General features: G+C 46.1%; 1 pseudogene; it reads right to left on the reverse strand.

Moving 5' to 3' along the window:
* Positions 1 to 1138: 1138 nt before the first annotated feature.
* On the reverse strand, positions 1139 to 4304 carry LOC149328318 (uncharacterized; annotated as a pseudogene).
* Positions 4305 to 18715: the final 14411 nt, after the last annotated feature.

Below are 18715 nucleotides of genomic sequence, written 5' to 3' on the forward strand. Positions count from 1 at the left end.
TTGTAGTTGCAATATACAGGACAAAACTTCCCACACTGTTCTATGCGCCCAACACGACCACTTTTTTTTTACGGCCGTTTCTCCAAACACTTAACGACAGCCAGAATGCCTCAAAGGGTGTTCTGGTCACGTGACTGGTGTGAAAGCCGCGAGGCCCAATTATCTCCGGCCATATACCGTTGTTCAGCCATTGCAGCTTCAAAATAGAAAAGCAGCTAAAAAATATTAATGAAGAAAGAGCCGTCGTGAATGCCACAGTCCAGGAACTACTTTATTACAGATTCGAATAATGCACACGGATATCTCCAGCACAACTCCACGGGGTATACAACAGATTTTAACACGAGATTGTCGACTGTCTGGCTTTAGAGCAGACGAAAAAAGTAATACTGCGCACATTTGAAAGAAGGACCCTCGCCATTTCACGTACACGCTTGCAAAGAAGAAGATCAATGATTGCATACTTATGTAAAGGCAAAAACTGATGATTATGTGCACAGTACGCATTGAACATGTACATACAGATCATAAAAGTACGAATACATATCTAAAAATGTGTTTTGAAGTCAAGAGAATTTATCGAAGGTAGTGAACGAAAGGAGCACGTTATGAATATGATGACAGGCTTGGGCTGCAGCCCAGACCGCAAACAAACACAGCTTCAATACATTGCATACCATATGCAAATTATACTGCACGCATTGTTGACAAAATGACAGCAACGAACACAGGAAAGTTCGTACAACAGAATGAAAGATCTACCAGAACACAACGTACACTTCCAGAATCCGCACATGTGCTGAAGGAAAAATGTCCGCCACTAGTATTGGAGAAGTGGGAGAATCGCCTTTCCCCCCGGTTCATCACGACAAGCCTTATCGTCCATCAGCTCAACAAATAAAGAATAGGCCGATGCGCCTATTTTCAACAATACTTTCCAGTATTGTTGAAAATATCACTATCATCCCTCCAACAATACGGCCCAGCAAGAACAGCGGTGTAATACTGCCTCGGAATGTAATGTAAATCGTATGAATCAACTGAATCAAAGGCAGCATAAGCTTTCGCAAGCGGCTCATCTCACGCCCTAAGTAAGACCCCTCACGTTTCATAAAGCTTTTCGAACACCCGTATACCTGATAGAGTACACTTCGACGAAAGGCATGAGCAAATGAGCGAAAGTTCTATGTCCCACTCCTTTGCGGGTTTGGTTGAGTGCTGGAAATCAGCATCTCTCTTTTTGGGAAGTGTTTTCTTTTTTGGGGGGGTGGGGTGAGGTGGTGGGCGGGGGGTTGATGCTCAAATAGAGGACCTCTACGAAACACCTCAAAAGAGGATATATTGTTACCTTTTTATTAGCCTGGTACCACCTTCCTTCGCAGGAAACAAAACTTCCTGATCACTTAGTTGCTCTGACTCCAGAGTCAGCGTAACACGCTCCCTTGCCTTACATTGCTGTAGGCGGCATGCATTTCGGTATCCTGACTTGCCGGTGCCAAAACTGAATGACATACGCGTTATTTCGGTTGTCCATTGCTTTTCTCAGCCAGTGCCTTGCATGCCCTTCACATTCTGGCGCTTCTGAATCGCAGTATGCGTATAGTATTTTTCTCAGCACTCAGTGCGCTTTCCCAAGGCAGGATGAAGGTCAAAGCTAACCTGTAAATTAATCGCGGCATGCTGTAGAGGTGCGGCGTAACCTGCAAGTAGTTCATATCTGGCGATAAATTGAAAGGAACAGCGTAACCCGTATGGAGTATAGGCTAACGTATGTGCTATAACTTTGTTAAGCCCTTATCAAGTTATACCAAGATTGGACTCTAGGTAAGGCCTCTACGAAGCGATCTAGCGTCATCGTTGTGTTAAATCTGAGAAGAATGGGGACAGCGTCTAACAATTATCGAGAATGTCGCTACAACAGCACCGATAGTGTAATAAAAGAATAGTACCACCAGCAACGGCCTAAACTTCATGCGGCCGCAAAACATGGAAGGAGGAAAGCTTAGAACAGCATGATTACTGTTGCAGAGCAGCCTGCACCTGGAGCCAGAAGAGGTTGTTCAGACCATCGCTCGAACCGTCAGGTGGTAGCTGAACGTAGGTGCGACTCTTGATGAGGTACGCCAGCATGGACCTCATCTCAGACTCTTGCAAGTCGTTCTTCCTTATGAACACCAAGCCATCGTTGCGGTCATTCCCAAGCAGCCGATGCTGCGCCAGGTTCAGCTCAAACATGCACCAGCGACTGCGGCAGAACTCCCGGCCCAGCAAGAACAGCGACACGCGGCTCTGCGTTATGGCGCGGCAGATGTTCTCGGTGATCGGGAGGCCCGAGATGAAGTCCCGCTCGTACACGCAGAGTCGAAAGTTCATGGAAGCTTCTAGCTTTGGAAGGAGCACGTCTCGCACCCACTCGGCGTCCGAGGCGTGGTACGAGAGGAAGCCGTCCCACATAAAAAGTCCTGTGTGCGTCTGTCTTCGACGTGCTTTAATGGCTACTTTGAGGTAGAGCAGGCTGTATATGCAGTACCAACGGTTCCTGTAAACTGCGTAGCCAACCAAGGAGACAACCATAATAGAGAGGAGCGCAGGAACGCCGTAAATTCTGTAGTGGTCGGGCGGGGCGCAGTCGTACTCATTCCAGGGCACCTCGAGAACGCGCCTTCCCTCGTACTCCTCAGGTTGTTTGCAGACAAAGCAGTCGCTACACAGAGAAGTGTGCTTGTGCAGCAAGGAAAAAAGGTTCTTCTGCTTGCATCTTGAGCAGTCCCAGGGATTCCAGCTGAGGTCCACGTAGCTGACGTTGTTGATGTCATGCAACATGTCGTCGCTTATTGTGGATAGCACGTTGTGCTCTAAGCGCAGGGTTTTCAGTTTGCCCATGCGAGTAAATAACGGTCCCTTCCATTTTGATAATCCATTATACGCAAGATTTAGCTCCTCGATAGGCACATACTCCACTGCACCAAGACCTAGTTCTTTAATCTCGTTGTGAGACAGTATGAGTCGAGTCAAGGAGATCAAATTGGAGAATACTTGTGGGCCTTCGAAGTGAACGATCTCGTTTTTATGGAGGTTCAGAAAAAGGAGTTTTTTAAGTCCGTTCACGTTTTCCCCGTCCAAATAGGTAATCTTGTTGCCAGACATAGAGAGATTGTTGAGGTTTTCCAAGCATTCAAAGGGCGACCCAGAAATGTTAGTTATAGGACAGTTGTTTAGCTCGAGTCTCTTGAGCAGTGGAAATCCACAAAAGGCGCGATTAGGTAAAGAGTTGAGATTGGTGCCGCTCATAATGAGCCGCTCAACGCTACTGTTCTGTTGACAATTTGCGGGACAGTACTGGAACTCGGTGTCATGTGCAACATATGTATCCGCCATGTCCAGCGTTTCTAGGCGCCTTAAGGGGAATATTGCCTCTGGAATGCCTGACAAATTCGTAGCGATGAACGAAGCATTCTTCAAATCTGTATTGAGATCAAAAGCATGTGGATGAATCTTCTTTATGGGCGTCTGGAAAACCTCGAGGGTCTCGGAGACTGAGTGGCAATATGTCTTTATGCCGGATACCATCAATGTTGCATTTATAAAATAAAAAACGCTTTATAGGAGTCATGGCGGTGTACCTCAGCAGGCCTGCAGGGACTTCAGTGACAGTCTTTGAACGTGACGTTCACAAGGTCGGTCTTGAAAGTGAGAGTATTCCAGATCTTATGAAATGGTTCTGCAGTATTCAAATCAGAGTTAGACTTGTACTTATACTGGTCGACGAAGCCGTAGACGTCAAAGCTACAGCTTCCGTCGGCTAGAGTCCCATTGCAGACGGCGACAGCGGCTTGCGGAGGATTGCCGAACGTGATTTTAAGTGTCATCTCGCGAATCGATCCGCGCAGGAAGGAAATGATGAAGGGGTGGTACTGGATGTCCCCGAACTGAGCGAATCGGTAATACTGCTGATTCATTCCTAGAGAAAAATTATCCCATTTTCGAATCTTGGCGGATCGTAGCGACATGCAGACGATACTACCCTGAGGAGTCTCGTAGACCACAGGTTCGCCGGACACGTACAGCTGATCTATCGTCAGCGTCTCTGTGACCGGGGCAGGCATAGAATATTTCCCAACAACGCTCTTTAAAAGGATGGTACAAACGGCGTGCACGTATCTGTTTTCAACGGTCACGTTGCAGCGCTTAAAGCGCTGCAGCAGCGTTGCGTAAGGAGCCATGTCGGTGCAGTTCAGTGACGTGCTGAGGCCAGAGGCTGTTGTCACAGCCCACAAGAGTAAAGCGCCGGTTTTCATCCACATCTCCGTCTGAAAGAAAAAATACTGCCGTTGAGCAAACCACCACCTGAGCTCATTTTCTCCCAAGGTTCCCTTTAACTGCCAATACAATGAGCTCTTGCGGAATGCGGTCTGCTTTAGTATCTCTTTGGCCGCTTATAGCTCGCAACAGGAAAATTGCGCTTAAGCACAGCATTAAGCGCACGCAGTACCACCGGTACTTCAGGAAACCCACCACTGGTTTTTAAAAACAGGCTTTTAGAATGATAAAAAAAACACTTCTGCGGCATTGTAATACCAGTCTTGGAAGACAGCAGATGAATCAGGTTTGCTAGGGAGGGGGTTAAAATTTTTTTGATGCTTAAGTTTATAACTATATATGAAAGTTGGGCGGCTGCTTTCAATTACTGATATTACACTGTCGGCCCTAAAAAGGGTCCATGGAGGAAAAGGAAGGGTTTTCAAAATACCTGCGGAGCACTCCTAATGAAGCTCAGCAGTCTGTGCTCGAAGTATAGTGACGCTTTGAAAGGTCAACTGCCTGACGCAGTCCAGCTTGAATTGCGTTTCGGCAGACACGTGTTCGTTTCGATCTTTTCTTATTTTCGGCTTTCGGTGCAAGACTTCACTCGTAATCCAGGGATCTATTTTGCAGTTTTCTTTACTTTGTTGGGACAAGAATTTTCTATGCACTTGGTAGCGATAGCCTTTACATGTGTGCTATGGTAGACACGTCATGTTCTTATAATAATAATATTAATAAATACTTTATTCACACCAAAGAAACAATACAAGACGCGGACGCGCCAAAGCCTCAATTGGGCTTGTAGGGCGCCGTCCGGCAGCAGCAACAACCTGTGTTACCAAATCAATTCTTTGTTTTGTGTACATTAAAACATATGCACTAGAGCTGTTCAAGCTCGGCAATAGCATCAGGTAACTTTCTGCGAGTGTTCAAGTGTTGCAAATCACTAACGCATAGGTCAAGATAATCAAGCGCGCTTTCATGTCTGCCACGGGAAAAAATTTTAACAAAGATTTTGAAGGTGTAAACCTTTAGGGATTTAAATGCTGCAGTAAAAATACGCCATATGGAGACAGGAACACGAATGCCGTGAACACGATTGGGTTGTCTAACCACTAAACGCCTGTTGAGGATTATTTTACAAAATAGCATCTGCAGATCGGCGGATACCTGCAGTCGGTCGTTATGAAAAGCCATATCAGCTTGTAGAATTTCGAAAACGAGATTGCCTACAGAGTTATGGCTCGACATTTTTTTTTTTAAATTTTAGTGATCTCTCACCAAAAGATTGATGCTTTTGAATAGCGCGTTTCTTTGGCGTACCGGAATAGATCTCCCAACTGAACCCCTTCCTCCATTGCAAACCTGTCACGTGGCCTTTTTTGAAGCGAAAGCTTCACTACGCTAGCTGCGTAGCATTTTGGCCGTAGCGGGCGCAAGCCACATTTGCGCATGCGCCATTTGTTGCCATGGGAACCAGGAGAAAAACAGGCAAAGCACATGCTTGCGCGCGTGCAGCTCCTTGAAGTGCATTAAAGCTTTGTGATTTAAATTGAAAAAAATTGCTGATGCTTTAGTTTGGGTAAACCTAGTGTGTACGCGAAAGCTTCTCGCACTCTGCCGGACTTGTTGTCCGTGAATGTCTGGTGAAACTGCCTCGTTTCTGTCCTGAAATAACTTAGACAAATCAGGTGGTCAATCACCTCTCTGACTCGGTTTCCTTCGGCTGTTCCATCGGCTCAGCTGTGCACCTCACTGGGCATGCGCCGTGCTCTTTTCACGGCGGCGCGCGCAGCGTCGCTCGCTTGCCAGATGCGGAATGAATGAAGAGGCGGTTCGCAAGCCTTCGTACTCAGTACAGCAGCACCAAAGGCTACGAGAAGCTATGTCGACGGATCCCGAAGTCGTAGCATGGTACAAGGCCAGCCTACAGCGGAGAAGGAAGCGAGAAAGGCCACGCGTGCCGCTGGGACGACCGAAGAACGGGAAGAACGGCTCGCTAAACGACGACGACATGAAGCGGAGGAGCGACGACAACCAGCCGCCAATGAAGCCGCCGCCTCGACGTCTTCTCAACAACAACCGATGGAAACCGAGTCAGAGAAACGGACTAACCACTTGATTGGTCTAAGTGAATTTGGGGCTGCAACAAGGCAGTTTCAAAAGAAAATCATGGACAACACATTCGGTAGCGCGTGAAAAGCTTTCGCGTACACGCCAGGGTTTACCAAGCTAAAACGTCAGCAAGGTTTTTCCTGTGTGGGGTACAGCAGGGATCAGCGGCGACAACAGCAGCGTGAGCTGTGCAGAGAAGGTCGCGTAGGACGTATCGCACGGTGTGGCGTCGCTGCGGCACGGCCCTTGCTCTGCGTAGGCCCGAGAGGCGCATTTTTCGATTGGGCGTGCCTTTTGGTGTCAAATGGCCAAAATTTGTTGACCCACACCGGTAAGGGCAACTGCGTTTTTCAAATTATAAAAATGATGTGGCTATTACTTACGGGCCTCCGCGGTGGCTCAGTGGTTATGGCGCTCGGCTGCTGACCCGAAAGACGCGGGTTCGATCCCGACCGCGGCGGTTGAATTTCTTTGGAGGAGAAATTCTAGAGGCCCGTGTACTGTGCGATGTCAGTGCACGTTAAAGAACCCCAGGTGGTCTAAATTTCCGGAGCCCTCCACTGCGGCGTCTCTCATAGCCTTAGTCGCTTTGGGACGTTAAACCCCATAAAAAAAAAAGAATTACTTACGGCATCCTAGAAATTTGAAATTGCGACCACACCCCTAACAGTAGCGGTTATGTGGTTAACTATGAGAAATTATTCAATCAGCTTGCCAGTTAACATCAGTAACCTATTTTCTAATGTCGGCCAGTGTTGGTATTTCAATACCACAGAAAAACCTTTTTACCTCAAAAAGCCTCTTTATAAAACTTTGTGACGGCGGGCTTCTATTTTAACACGGGTATATGGCGATTATTTTTTGTTGAAAGAATGAGTGCCTTTAATGAATGACAACAGTTGTTTAAACTGTAAACTCAATACCATGCTGTGGGCGACATTGGGAAGCATGAATTTCGTTATCGTGTCTGACGGTCAAAAATCCGTGTCTATTGTTTCGAGTGGTGGCCAGTGCCAGGGGAATTTTCCGTGCGATAATTCTGATGCTTCACTGCTCTGGTTCCTTCACGCATGCGTTCAAACTCCAACATTTATGATTAACTGCAGCAATTTCAAGCTTGTGTACAAGCTTTTAAAGAGCCAAGAAAGCGGCAATTGAAGCTATCTTCATTACGTGAAAGAGACCCATCTTTCTCTGGCAGCGCGAACGATGCCGCGTGTTGATGCACATGCTGCAGCAGGCTTGCCTTCGAAACCCGGTGCGACGAAGTCACTGCGCAGACTGTGCACTGAGATGAATGCCACTCGGGAACGGCGTCGTTTATCACTTCCCGCGCCTACACAGGAAAACGAATCGGCGATAGAAACGGCTCGGAACGCCCCGAATATTAGGCAGCATTATTGCGAAAAGACAGTAAGGGCGGATGTGGGTGTGACAACGAGGTCGTGACACCGCCAGCGCTGTCTTCAGTTGAGGATGTGGAGACGGAACACGAATCTTTGTGCGTGGGGCTGAAAGCGCAATCAGGAACTCTGTGGCTGCTTTAAGGACAGTCGCCACCGGCCCCGATAATGAAAAGCTCGCGCTGACCTCGTGAACAGATGAATTTCTGCAGAGAAATATTTAGCCGCTTTGGTTTTGTGTGCGAGTTTGCTTTGAAAGGTAGTGGGCGTGAAAAAATAAAAAAAATGAAACCTTCTTTATAGAGTAAGCATGAGTGAGAAGAGCCCATTGTTTTAACGCGACAGCGCTGAAAGACCCGTTGTCCTGAAAATCCGATGTCGGCACTCTTGGTGTCGTCACTGTGAGTGCAAAAATCACGAGAGTTGTTCCGGTAGGAGGTCCCCAGAGAACAACTTCGGTTGCAGGTAGTCCTCCTGGCTCACGTGACTTTGCCGCGTCATCGCAACCTGCCCACCAGATATTGAAAAAATTGCCCACCGTTAGCATAGTTAAATTAATGATTGGTCGCTTGAAAAGAGCAACCTGGGTCGCACAAGGCCCACCGCTGGGAGCACCTGCCATCGCAGGCCAGTGGTACATCACTTTAGCGCTAAGTCACTGCGCCAGAGGGTTATAAGGATTCACATAGACATATGAATGTAAAGTAGAAAATCACCTTCTGCGTATGTGGAAATTAACCCATTATACGCTATCGCGTCATACTCCTAAAGTGGAGCTTAAAGGGGTCATGACATGGTCTGGCACAAATCCTGCTTTGCTGTTACGTTGCAGCTACTAGAAACGACGTTTTTATGGGTACTTAAAAAAGAAGCAACGCTCTACGCGGACATTGGAGCTACAAACTGTAATTTTAAGTCATTGGCTCTAAGCCCCTCCCCCTGGCAGCAACGGCCATGTTGAAGCAGTCTGAGTAACGTAATAAACTGACAGCGCCGTCGTCTGCTGCAAAACTGCCGCGCGCACGATTGGTCCTGAGCAGAGCGCGGCCGTGGCACATTGTGATGAAGTCGGAGACGCGGCCGAAGTTAGAAAGAACAGGGAAGGGCGCAGACCTGTGTCGCCATTGTCTCCCATCAACGTGGCCCCTTCACCCCACCGCAATCCTAGTCTGAACAACAAACAACTCGCTCCTCTATGCTCACTACTTTCTTGAGTGATTATTTATTTATTTATTCACAATACCTTACAGGGCCCAGAAGGGCATTGAGTAAGGGGGGCAAAGAACAACAAATGTGCAAAAGCAACTAATTAAATACAACATGAGATATAAAATATTAAGTAAAAAGAAACTAATGTACAAAAAAACTTAAAGGCGAAATTATACATAGGATACAAGGTACTTATTAGTAGCATGAATGCCGGACATACAGCCAAAACAAAACGCAATGGCAACGAAGGAACAATAATACACGGCGCCAAAGAAAATCAAAGATAGGAGAAAAAGCGATGTCATGTGAGATATCTACGTAGTTGATCCTGGAATGGTTGATGGTTGCCGATGGATGCGATATTGTCAGGAAGATCAGTCCAAAGAGCGATGGCACGTGGAAGTGCAGATTAATTAAAAGCGCGGGTTCTACCGTGAATGCGTTTTATGCTCTTTTGATTATGTAGGCGGCATGAAATGCGTGTAGGCATTTCAAGAGGTAATGGAGGTGGCCTTGTGCTGTAAAGATATTTATGAAATAAGCACAAAAGAGCAATGGAGCGGCGAATGTCTAAAGGCTCGAGACCGATATCAAGTTTTATATCTGTTACGCTGCAGTGAGGGCTGTATTTGCGTGTAATGAAGCGAGCGGCTCTGTTCTGGATGAATTCTAACATGCTGGTTAAGTATTTTTGATATGGAGACCATGTAGGTGATGCAAATTCTAGTTGCGGCCGTACGATTGTGAGATAGGCCAGTTTTCTTACGCTATTAGGGAAGGTTAGCAAATTCCGACGCAGGTACCCTAATGACCTGCTGGCTTTGGCACAGATGGCTTGAATGTGTGTGGCCCATGAAAGATTATACGTCAGATGAATACCTAAATACTTGTACGATAATGCCCGAGACACTGTAGTGCTATCTATGATGTACGAAGTGTACGAGTGTTGCTTGACTGCCGCACGGATCAGGAGAACTCCTAAAGATTCAATTACAAATTTCTCGCTGCACCAAACGAGCTCTTATTTTGTCCAGTTGTTCCGAGATGAATAGAGACCAACATGCAATAAAAAGCTTGGAGGCTGAAAAATGGAGTCATGATCCCTTTAAGCGTCCCCTCCAACTTTTTTTTTCATCGATGCCACATCTGCGGTCATTTAATGTATTCTTCGGGCATTTGTTGTCAAACTGGCCACCCGCCATCACCACAGCATCCGCATCACAACTCTTCAAAGCCATGCACCGAGGCCTGATGTAAAACTAAAAGTTTCGGTGTTTTGCTTAATACTCTCCTCGGCAGCTTTAAATGTCCCACTATGTGCAGTCGGGGACAAAAGTCTCCGGACCACGTGTTCCTCTTACGAAGCCGATAGCTCTGCTATTAGTCGGCGGCTTGAGACCACATTTGCGGAGGTAAAAGTTAAACTTTTGTTCTTTCATCTCCACAAGTGCGGTCTCCAGCCGCTGTCTGATAGTAGAGCTATAAGCTTCGTTTGACGAACACGTGGTCCGGATACTTTTGTCCCGGACTGTGCTTCAGTGATAATTGAAGGAACCTGACATTATGTCGAGGGCTGGCTGGTCGAGGGCTGGTTGCAGGAAGGGCCACCAGACCACCAGGACTTGGAATGAGAGAAATGAGACTTGATGCAATCACTCCCAGCAACTGGTAGCCAGTGCTTGTGGACAACCGTAGGATAAAAACTGTCAAATGCTGTTTAATTTCATATTATAGAGCGCAAAGCACAAGTCCAAGGAAAGAAAGGGAGAAGAAGCACGGGAAGGAAGACGAACCCAGCGCTGCCTTCAGCATGCGTCGCACTCTTCTTACTGCAGAAACCCGAGAACCTTTTATTTATTTGATTTATTTATTTATTTATTTATTGATACTGCGATCTTTTACAAGACCTTCGCAGGGTGGGCACACAATAGAGAAATACGTACCTGGCACGGTACGTCGCTCTTGGGATGTTGGCCTGGAGCACATTCACATCCTGAAGGGTGGAAACATTGAGGGTAGGCGAGCGCGTTTTACTGGGCTAGTTAATATTCTCCTTTTAGGCTCATATAAAACAGAAAAAAGGCACAAGGCACTAGCCCAGCAACTAACTCTACTGAAGTACATTTCTTATACATCGGGCTCGCCTTCCCTCAATGCTTCCGTTCTTTAGTATGTGGATGTGCTCTAGACCAACATCGCAAGACCGACGTCCGTGCGATGCTCTTGGGTTTCTGCACTAAGAAGAGTGCGTCGCCAGCTGAAGGCAGCGCTGGGTTCGTCTTCTTTCCCGTCCTTCTTCTCCCTTTATTTCTTTGGTCTTGTGCCTTTCCATTCTTTATTATGAACTGAAATAGAGAATATCGACTAGCCCGGCAACTAACTCCACTGAAATATCAAATGCTAACCGGAACCACACTAAATGAGGGCGATCCGTTAAGCATTTTGCATTTCGCGCCATTAAAAACCGGCTACCGAACACCCACTAGGGTAACTTGTGGCTACGCGTTCAACACATGGTGACTGCGCTGTCGAGTCACGGCAACAGGTGTAAGCAAGGCGCCTCAGAGTAGTGAATATATATTGTGAATATGCATTGAATACATATTGAATGTAGTGAATGTATGTATTGAATGTATTGATTATGTATTGAATGCGGTGGATATGATATGCATTGCAGCTGATTCATTTTCATTTCAAAATATCGCTACTCTCTGGTTATAATAGAGTGGGTTGTGAAATTTGACATCGCTGATTCCCGCCGCGGCAAAAATCATTTGGCCTTATAAAAAACAACAGCTCTTATATATTTTTTTAGGCGTTGCGCCGTTACGGGGTTCGTCTATTCGGCGAACAGACCATTGCTACAAAAAATATATTATTGCATCAAGAAAAAAAAATATCTAGGAAAACGTATACGTTGTAAGACCAGAAAAACTCATCATGCTATATTATAAGAACAATTTCCTGGAGGTGAAACACACTGCCTACAACTTAACATCACCTCTTATAAAACATTGCTTATGATGAGCATCCTTCCACTCGTCCTCGGCCAAACGATGCAAAACGAGAAATCTTAACTAGGCTGAGCTGCAGAATTTTTGTACAATTCTCGTCTCGTCCCATCTAAACTATTCTATCTTTTTGATCCGAGGAAAATCCTGCCTGAAGAGAACAAGCATGAAAACATTTCTGAGCTATCATTGCTTCACGGCAGATATTCCTTTAAAACAAACGCATTTATCGCGGCAGAGGCTGCATAGCAGAACGGCTGGGCTGGTAAGAATTCAGCCGCGCGCTTTGAACGGCCGGCATAAATGATGAAATTGGTGACAGATGGCTTTAGGGGAAATCTCGGTGTAACCAGCAAGAAGCCGAAGCGCGGCATTTTTGTAAGGTAAAGTCGGGAAACCACGACAACACGAAATCCGTTAGTAGCAGTTACGTCTGTGATCGAATCAATAAACTTTTACCAGTAATCAATATAAAGCGGCCACATTCACATATAGCTTCTAAATATATACACTGTTGACTTCAGACAATTTATTATCACAGCGCACGCATTCTTATATAGCGAGATAAGGACCTCAGAGCTACTTGATGTGTATTTTTTTGGGCTCCACATGTTGCTAATGACGTCTACTTAGGGCAGGTAGTGACCGCTTATCTGGATCATGAGAGGGAAAGAAGTAGAGGAATAAGAATGGAGTGGAGCGCATATGGCAGGTTCTCTCAGATAATGAATGGCAATTTAGCAATATCCCTCAAGACAAAAGTATTCAACTTTATCTTACCGGTACTCACCTATGGGGCAGAAACGCGGACGCCAACAAAGAGAGTTAAGCTTATGTTAAGGAAAACGCAGCGAGCTATGGAAAGGAAAATGATAGGTGCAACGTTAAGAAATCGGAAGCGGGCGGAGTAGGTGAAAGAACAAACGCGGGTTAACGACATCCTAGTCGAAATCAAGAGAAGAAACGGTAAGATACAGGGCATGTAATGCGAAGGCAAGATAACGGCTAGTCCTTAAGGGTAACGGAGTGGATTCCAAAAAAAGGCAAACGTTGCAGGGGGCAGCAGGAAGTTATGTGGGCGGATGAAATTAAGAAGTTTGCGGGGATACGGTGGCCACAACGGGCAAAGGACAGGGTTAATTATTAGGAGAGGCCTTTTCCCTGCAGTGGGCGTAGTAAGGCTGATAAGGATGACCATGATGATGTTGTCAGTGAATAAAGAACAAACTTACAAGTTCGCAGCTATTGCATGACACTTGCTTACGTTCTTTGCTTCGAAGAGAAAATTAGAACGGAAACTCTCTACACGTAATCAGGAAACACAGCTATAACTTCCGTAAGAATGCTTCCTCAAGGTTTCGTTTGAAACTGGCATGACTTGAGTGAGACGGCGTCATACAGAGAATAGGTTTTGTAGTTGTTGTTTATATATGTATTTTTTATTAAGAAACGGCTCATTTAGATTGCGCGCTCAAAGCTGCCCTTAAAGAATTAAGTAATTTAATGCAACAATTTTTTTATCATGATAGAAGCTCGCTGCAGAATGATGTAATCGTCATGTTTTGCTAGCAACTTCATTTTTCAATTCAATGACTACACATTTCAGCTGCTCTGTTGACTGACGAAGCTAACGGGCGCTTTTCAGCCATTTTCTGGAATTGCGATTCAACTGATCATGCGGTCACAAACTTGGCAACTTCGCCGATGGCCTTTGCCGCTGGTCACCAAATTTCGTTTCCTCACTGCGGAAGGCTACACCATCTACACTATCCGCCAGCCATTGTTTCTCCCGACGAGGGGCACACCCACAGTCAATATGAAAGAAACCGGTTTATTCCGTGTCAACAAAAAATTCAGGGGACACTTTGGCTCTCTAAAGTGCTGCAAGGCGATAGCGTTTCCTGGCGCAGTGTTTGTTTTTATTTACTTTGTTTTATTTTTCATATTTTGTTATTTTGCTTTTTTTCTTACTGTTATTGTTTTTATTTTCACATCTTAAGTTTATTTAGTTTTTTGCTTATTTTCTCATTTTTATTTTTTTCCTTTTATTGACTTTATTCCTTTATTCCTTTTATTTTATTCATGAAACCCATGCATTCACTAGATGCGCCTTTATTCATGCTCCAACCTTGAGCCTTCGTGAGGTGAATGAACTTTCAGGTGAGGTGATTGAACTTTCCTTCAAATGGTCTGTTTTTTTTTTCAGGAGCATTACACTATTTTCCAGGACCTCTATATTATTTGCACTCCAAGGTTGGCGTCATTTCTTGTGCCTCCTTCTCTTTAGGGGTGTTTCTAAGCCCGCCACCTTCAACAATGAAAAATCACCCGAAAATCAAAGCACGCACAGTTAGATTAAGTTGCACTCTGGATCAAAGCCTGTTATGGTCATCATCCAAGAGCTTCTTTCGAGGTACAATATTGTCACAGAAGCAGGTAGGCAGGTTTGTATTTGCCACAACGTCCAAGCGCCAGTGGAAACGGCCCGGCCGGCTAACCGACTAGCGAGCGAGCTCTCGGGCGAAGAAGAGCGCGCGCCAGCCTCCTGAGCGCGACTACTAGGCGGCGCCAGTAATCCGTTGCGGCATTGCCCCTCCCAGTGGAAAAAGCATCGTCCTGATGCTGCGTGGCGAGGTCAAGCAGAACCGTAGGCTTGACCTAGCGGGCGTGGAAGGGCTTCATCCGGACAACGTGTACGACTTCCGACTGTGTTTGCCGTCGGGACGTACGAACAGTTGCTTGCGGAATCACTTCGGTGACGTCGCTGAGTTTGCGCAGCACTTTGTACGGGCCGAAGTAGCGGCGCAGAAGCTTCTCGGAGCGACCCCGCTTGCGAACAGGAACACACACCCAGACTTGATCGCCAGGGTTGTAAGTTACCTCCCTCTGACGAAGGTTATAGCGTTGAGCGTCTTTAAGCTGCTGCGTCCGGAGTCTCATTCGAGCTAGCTGACGGGCGGCCCCAGCGTGCTGGACGAATTGGTCAGCGCCGGCAACTGATGGGAGGGCGACATCGGGAAGTAACATTGCATCCAGCATGGTAACGGCTTCGCGACTGTACACCAAACGAAACGGGGTGGAGCGGGTCGTTTTCTGGACTGCGGTATTATACGCAAATGTTGCATACAGTAGTACCTGGTCCCAGTTCTTATGGTCTTCGTCGACGTACATTGAAAGCATATCGGCGATGGTCTTATTGAGTCGCTCAGTAAGGCCATTCGTCTGAGGATGGTAAGCTGTTGTTCTGCGAAGACAAGTGCCACTGAGCCGCATAACTTCCTGGGGTAGAGCTGAAGTAAATGCAGTGCCTCTGTCAGTTAAAACGACCGCAGGGGCACCATGACGAAGGACTAGGTTAAAGATGAAAAAGTTCGCAATATCAGTAGAAGTGCCGCTGGGAAGAGCTTTGGTTTCACAATAGCGGGTGAGGTAATCAGTGGCGACTATAATGTAGCGGTGGCCCAATGATGACGTAGGAAACGGGCCGAGCAAGTCCATACCGACTTGGTGAAAGGGTTCTCGAGGAGGACCAAGAGGCTGCAGCAGACCGGCCGGCTTGACAGGCGGCGTCTTCCGACGTTGTCAATCACGGCACGTCTTAACATAGCGCTGGACAATAGCAGCAAGCTTGGGCCAGTAGTACTTTTGTCGTACGCGAGCCAAGGTCCGTGAGAAACCGAGATGGCCGGCAGAAAGCTCGTCGTGGCATGCCTGCAAATGTCGGGACGGAGCGGCGTTGGGACCACCAGCAGGTACTGAATGCCTGTGGAAGCGTAGTTTTTCTTGTAAAGGACGCCGTCCAGCAAGCAGAACGACGACAGGCCACGCGTAAAAAGTCGAGGTGGCGATGAGGCGGTTCCCTCGAGGTAATCGATGAGGGGCCGCAGTTCGGTGTCATCTCGCTGTTGTTGAGCGAGATCAGGCGTCGTGAGAGCGCCGAGAAAAACGGAGTCATCTGTTTCAAGTGAAGAACACGGGATAGGGGCTCGGGATAGACAGTCAGCGTCACTGTGTTTCTTGCCGGACTTGTACACAATAGCGACGTCGAACTCCTGCAAGCGGAGACTCCAGCGGGCTAAGCGGCCAGAAGGATCTTTAAGGTTTGCTAGCCAGCAGAGAGAGTGGTGATCACTGCCCACTCTAAACGGCCGACCATACAAATACGGCCGAAATTTTGTCACCGCCCACACAATTGCAAGGCATTCCTTTTCGGTAGTAGAATAATTCGCTTCGGCACGAGAGAGGGGGCGACTGGCGTAAGCAATGACGCGCACAGCACCATCTTGCCACTGAACGAGAACTGCTCAGAGGCCAACGTTACTGGCGTCGGTATGCAATGCTGTATCCGCCTCCTCGTCGAAGTGGCCAAGTATGGGCGTTGTTTGAAGGCGTGTGCGAAGCTCCTCGAAAGCCCTTTGCTACTCGTCGGCCCAGATGAAAGATTGGTCGTCCTTTGCTAGACGAGTCAGTGGTTCGGCTATCGGGAAGAAGTCATGGACAAAGCGTCTGTAAATATGCACAGAGGCCCAAAAACCGTCGAACAGAACTTTTATCAGCAGGAGTCGGGAAAGCAGCTACGGCAGCCGTCTTCTCTGGATCAGGGCTAATACCCTCAGCGCTGACGACATGGCCCAGAAACTTCAGCTGTTGGAATGCAAAGTGGCATTTTTCCGGTTTTAGTGAGAGGCCGGCCGTGCGGATGTCATTTATTTATTTATTTATTTATTTATTTATTTATTTATTTATTTATTTACAATACTGCAAGTCTCAGTAAGAGACCGTTGCAGGTGGGCATCAGTACAATATAGAGTACAATACAGATAAATTACAAGCAGATCAACAAAAATGAGAACTCTTACATAAGTGTTATATAACTGCTAATAGGCAGGTTAGCAAACAATAACTTGAAAATTCAGAACTGAAACAAAAAGAAATCAAGTACAGCAGGAGTCGTTCATTCCAGCAAGCATGCTAGCATTTGAAGTATTTTACAATATAAACTAGAAGAAAACGAAAAAGAAGGTAACGGGTGACAATAGGCTTGCAATCATCCTTAAAGATAACATGTCAAGAAATATCAATAAGTAGCTGTTCGGCAGTATCTGGTAAAATGTAGGACTATTGATATTTTAATTATTCTTGTTACATTCTACTAATCTTGAGGTGAAGGAAGATAGTGAGTCCGACATGGCAATCGATGGATCCAGCTGATTCCATTCGCTGATGGCTAAAGGAAAGAAAGAATGCTTGAGTGTGTTCGTTCGGCATGAGTATTCAGTCAGCGTGTGCGCATGCTTGTGCCGGGATTGCCGTGACTGTGAGAAGGATGCATATTTAGACACGTCTATACTGTTGGTGTTGTGTAATAATTGATACAAAAACTTCAAGCGGGATTCTTTTGCCCTAGATAATAGTGATGGAAGGCCAGATGATGCTGCAAGATCGGTAGGGGAGTCAGAGGGTTTGTATTTGTTATGAATGAACCTTAAAGCTTTTCGTTGCACTCTCTCAAGCCGAGTGATGTTAGTGATAGAATGCGGGAACCAAACAGTGTTTGCGTATTCCAAGATTGGCCTTACGAGGGTAGTGTAGGCAAAAAGCTTGGTATTTTGAGGGGCCAAACGTAAGCATCTTCCAAGGAAGAACAGCTTTCGCAAAGCAGCAGATGTAACATTGGCGATATGCGCGTCCCATCTTAGGTCAGAAGTTAAAGTTAACCCTAGGTATTTATGTTCAGAGACCCTTGAAAGCGTTGAATCATTGATACTGTAGTCATAGTTATATGGCTGTTTTTTCCTGGTGACTGTCATGCAAACGGATTTTTTATTGTTTAACGTCATCTGCCAGGTGTTACACCATTCAACAATTTTGTGAAGAGAGCTGCTTAGCGTGAGGTAGTCTTCAGAATTTTTTATCGTTTTGTACAGAATGCAATCATCAGCGAAAAGTTTTATGTTACAGTCAATATTGTTGGTAATATCATTGATGAAAACTAAAAACAACACTGGTCCTAGAACAGATCCCTGCGGGACTCCTGATGTAACGGGAACTGGCCTTGATTGAACGTTTTCGAAAGTTACAAATTGTGAGCGGTTCGTCAAAAAATCTGTGATCCAGTATAACACTTGGCCATCTCCTATTATGATGCGTAGTTTAGATATTAGTTTGTTGTGGCTGATACTGTCAAATGCTTTAGAGAAGTCTAGTAGTATTATATCTGTTTGACTGCAGTCGTCAATACTAAGAGCTAGGTCATGCACAACCTCTGTTAGTTGGGTGACAGTTGATAAGCCATGACGAAAGCCATGTTGATGGGGTGATAATAAGTTTTCGGTCTCCAGAAAGTGCTTTAAGTGTTTTGCTACAATGTGCTCCATGATTTTGCACGACGTACTGGTAAGTGAAATTGGTCGATAGTAGGAGGGTGAGTTTGTATCTCCGGATTTATGAATGGGTAGAACCTTTGCTTTTTTCCAGTCGTCGGGTAGCTTCGAAGTTGACAAAGACTTACGAAAAATGATACCGAGATATTTACTGCACCATTCTGCATATCGTTTAAGGAACTGATTTGGGATGTCGTCTGGACCACTTGTTTTCTTTATGTCTAGGTTTAGCAGTAGGTTAAGAACACCATCATCTGTTATGTGGAGAGGACCGATACATGGCGTAGAT

This window comes from Amblyomma mixtum, chromosome 9 (assembly GCF_055824585.1).
Source record: "Amblyomma mixtum isolate Tamu chromosome 9, ASM5582458v1, whole genome shotgun sequence".
In the NCBI taxonomy this organism is placed as follows: domain Eukaryota; kingdom Metazoa; phylum Arthropoda; class Arachnida; order Ixodida; family Ixodidae; genus Amblyomma; species Amblyomma mixtum.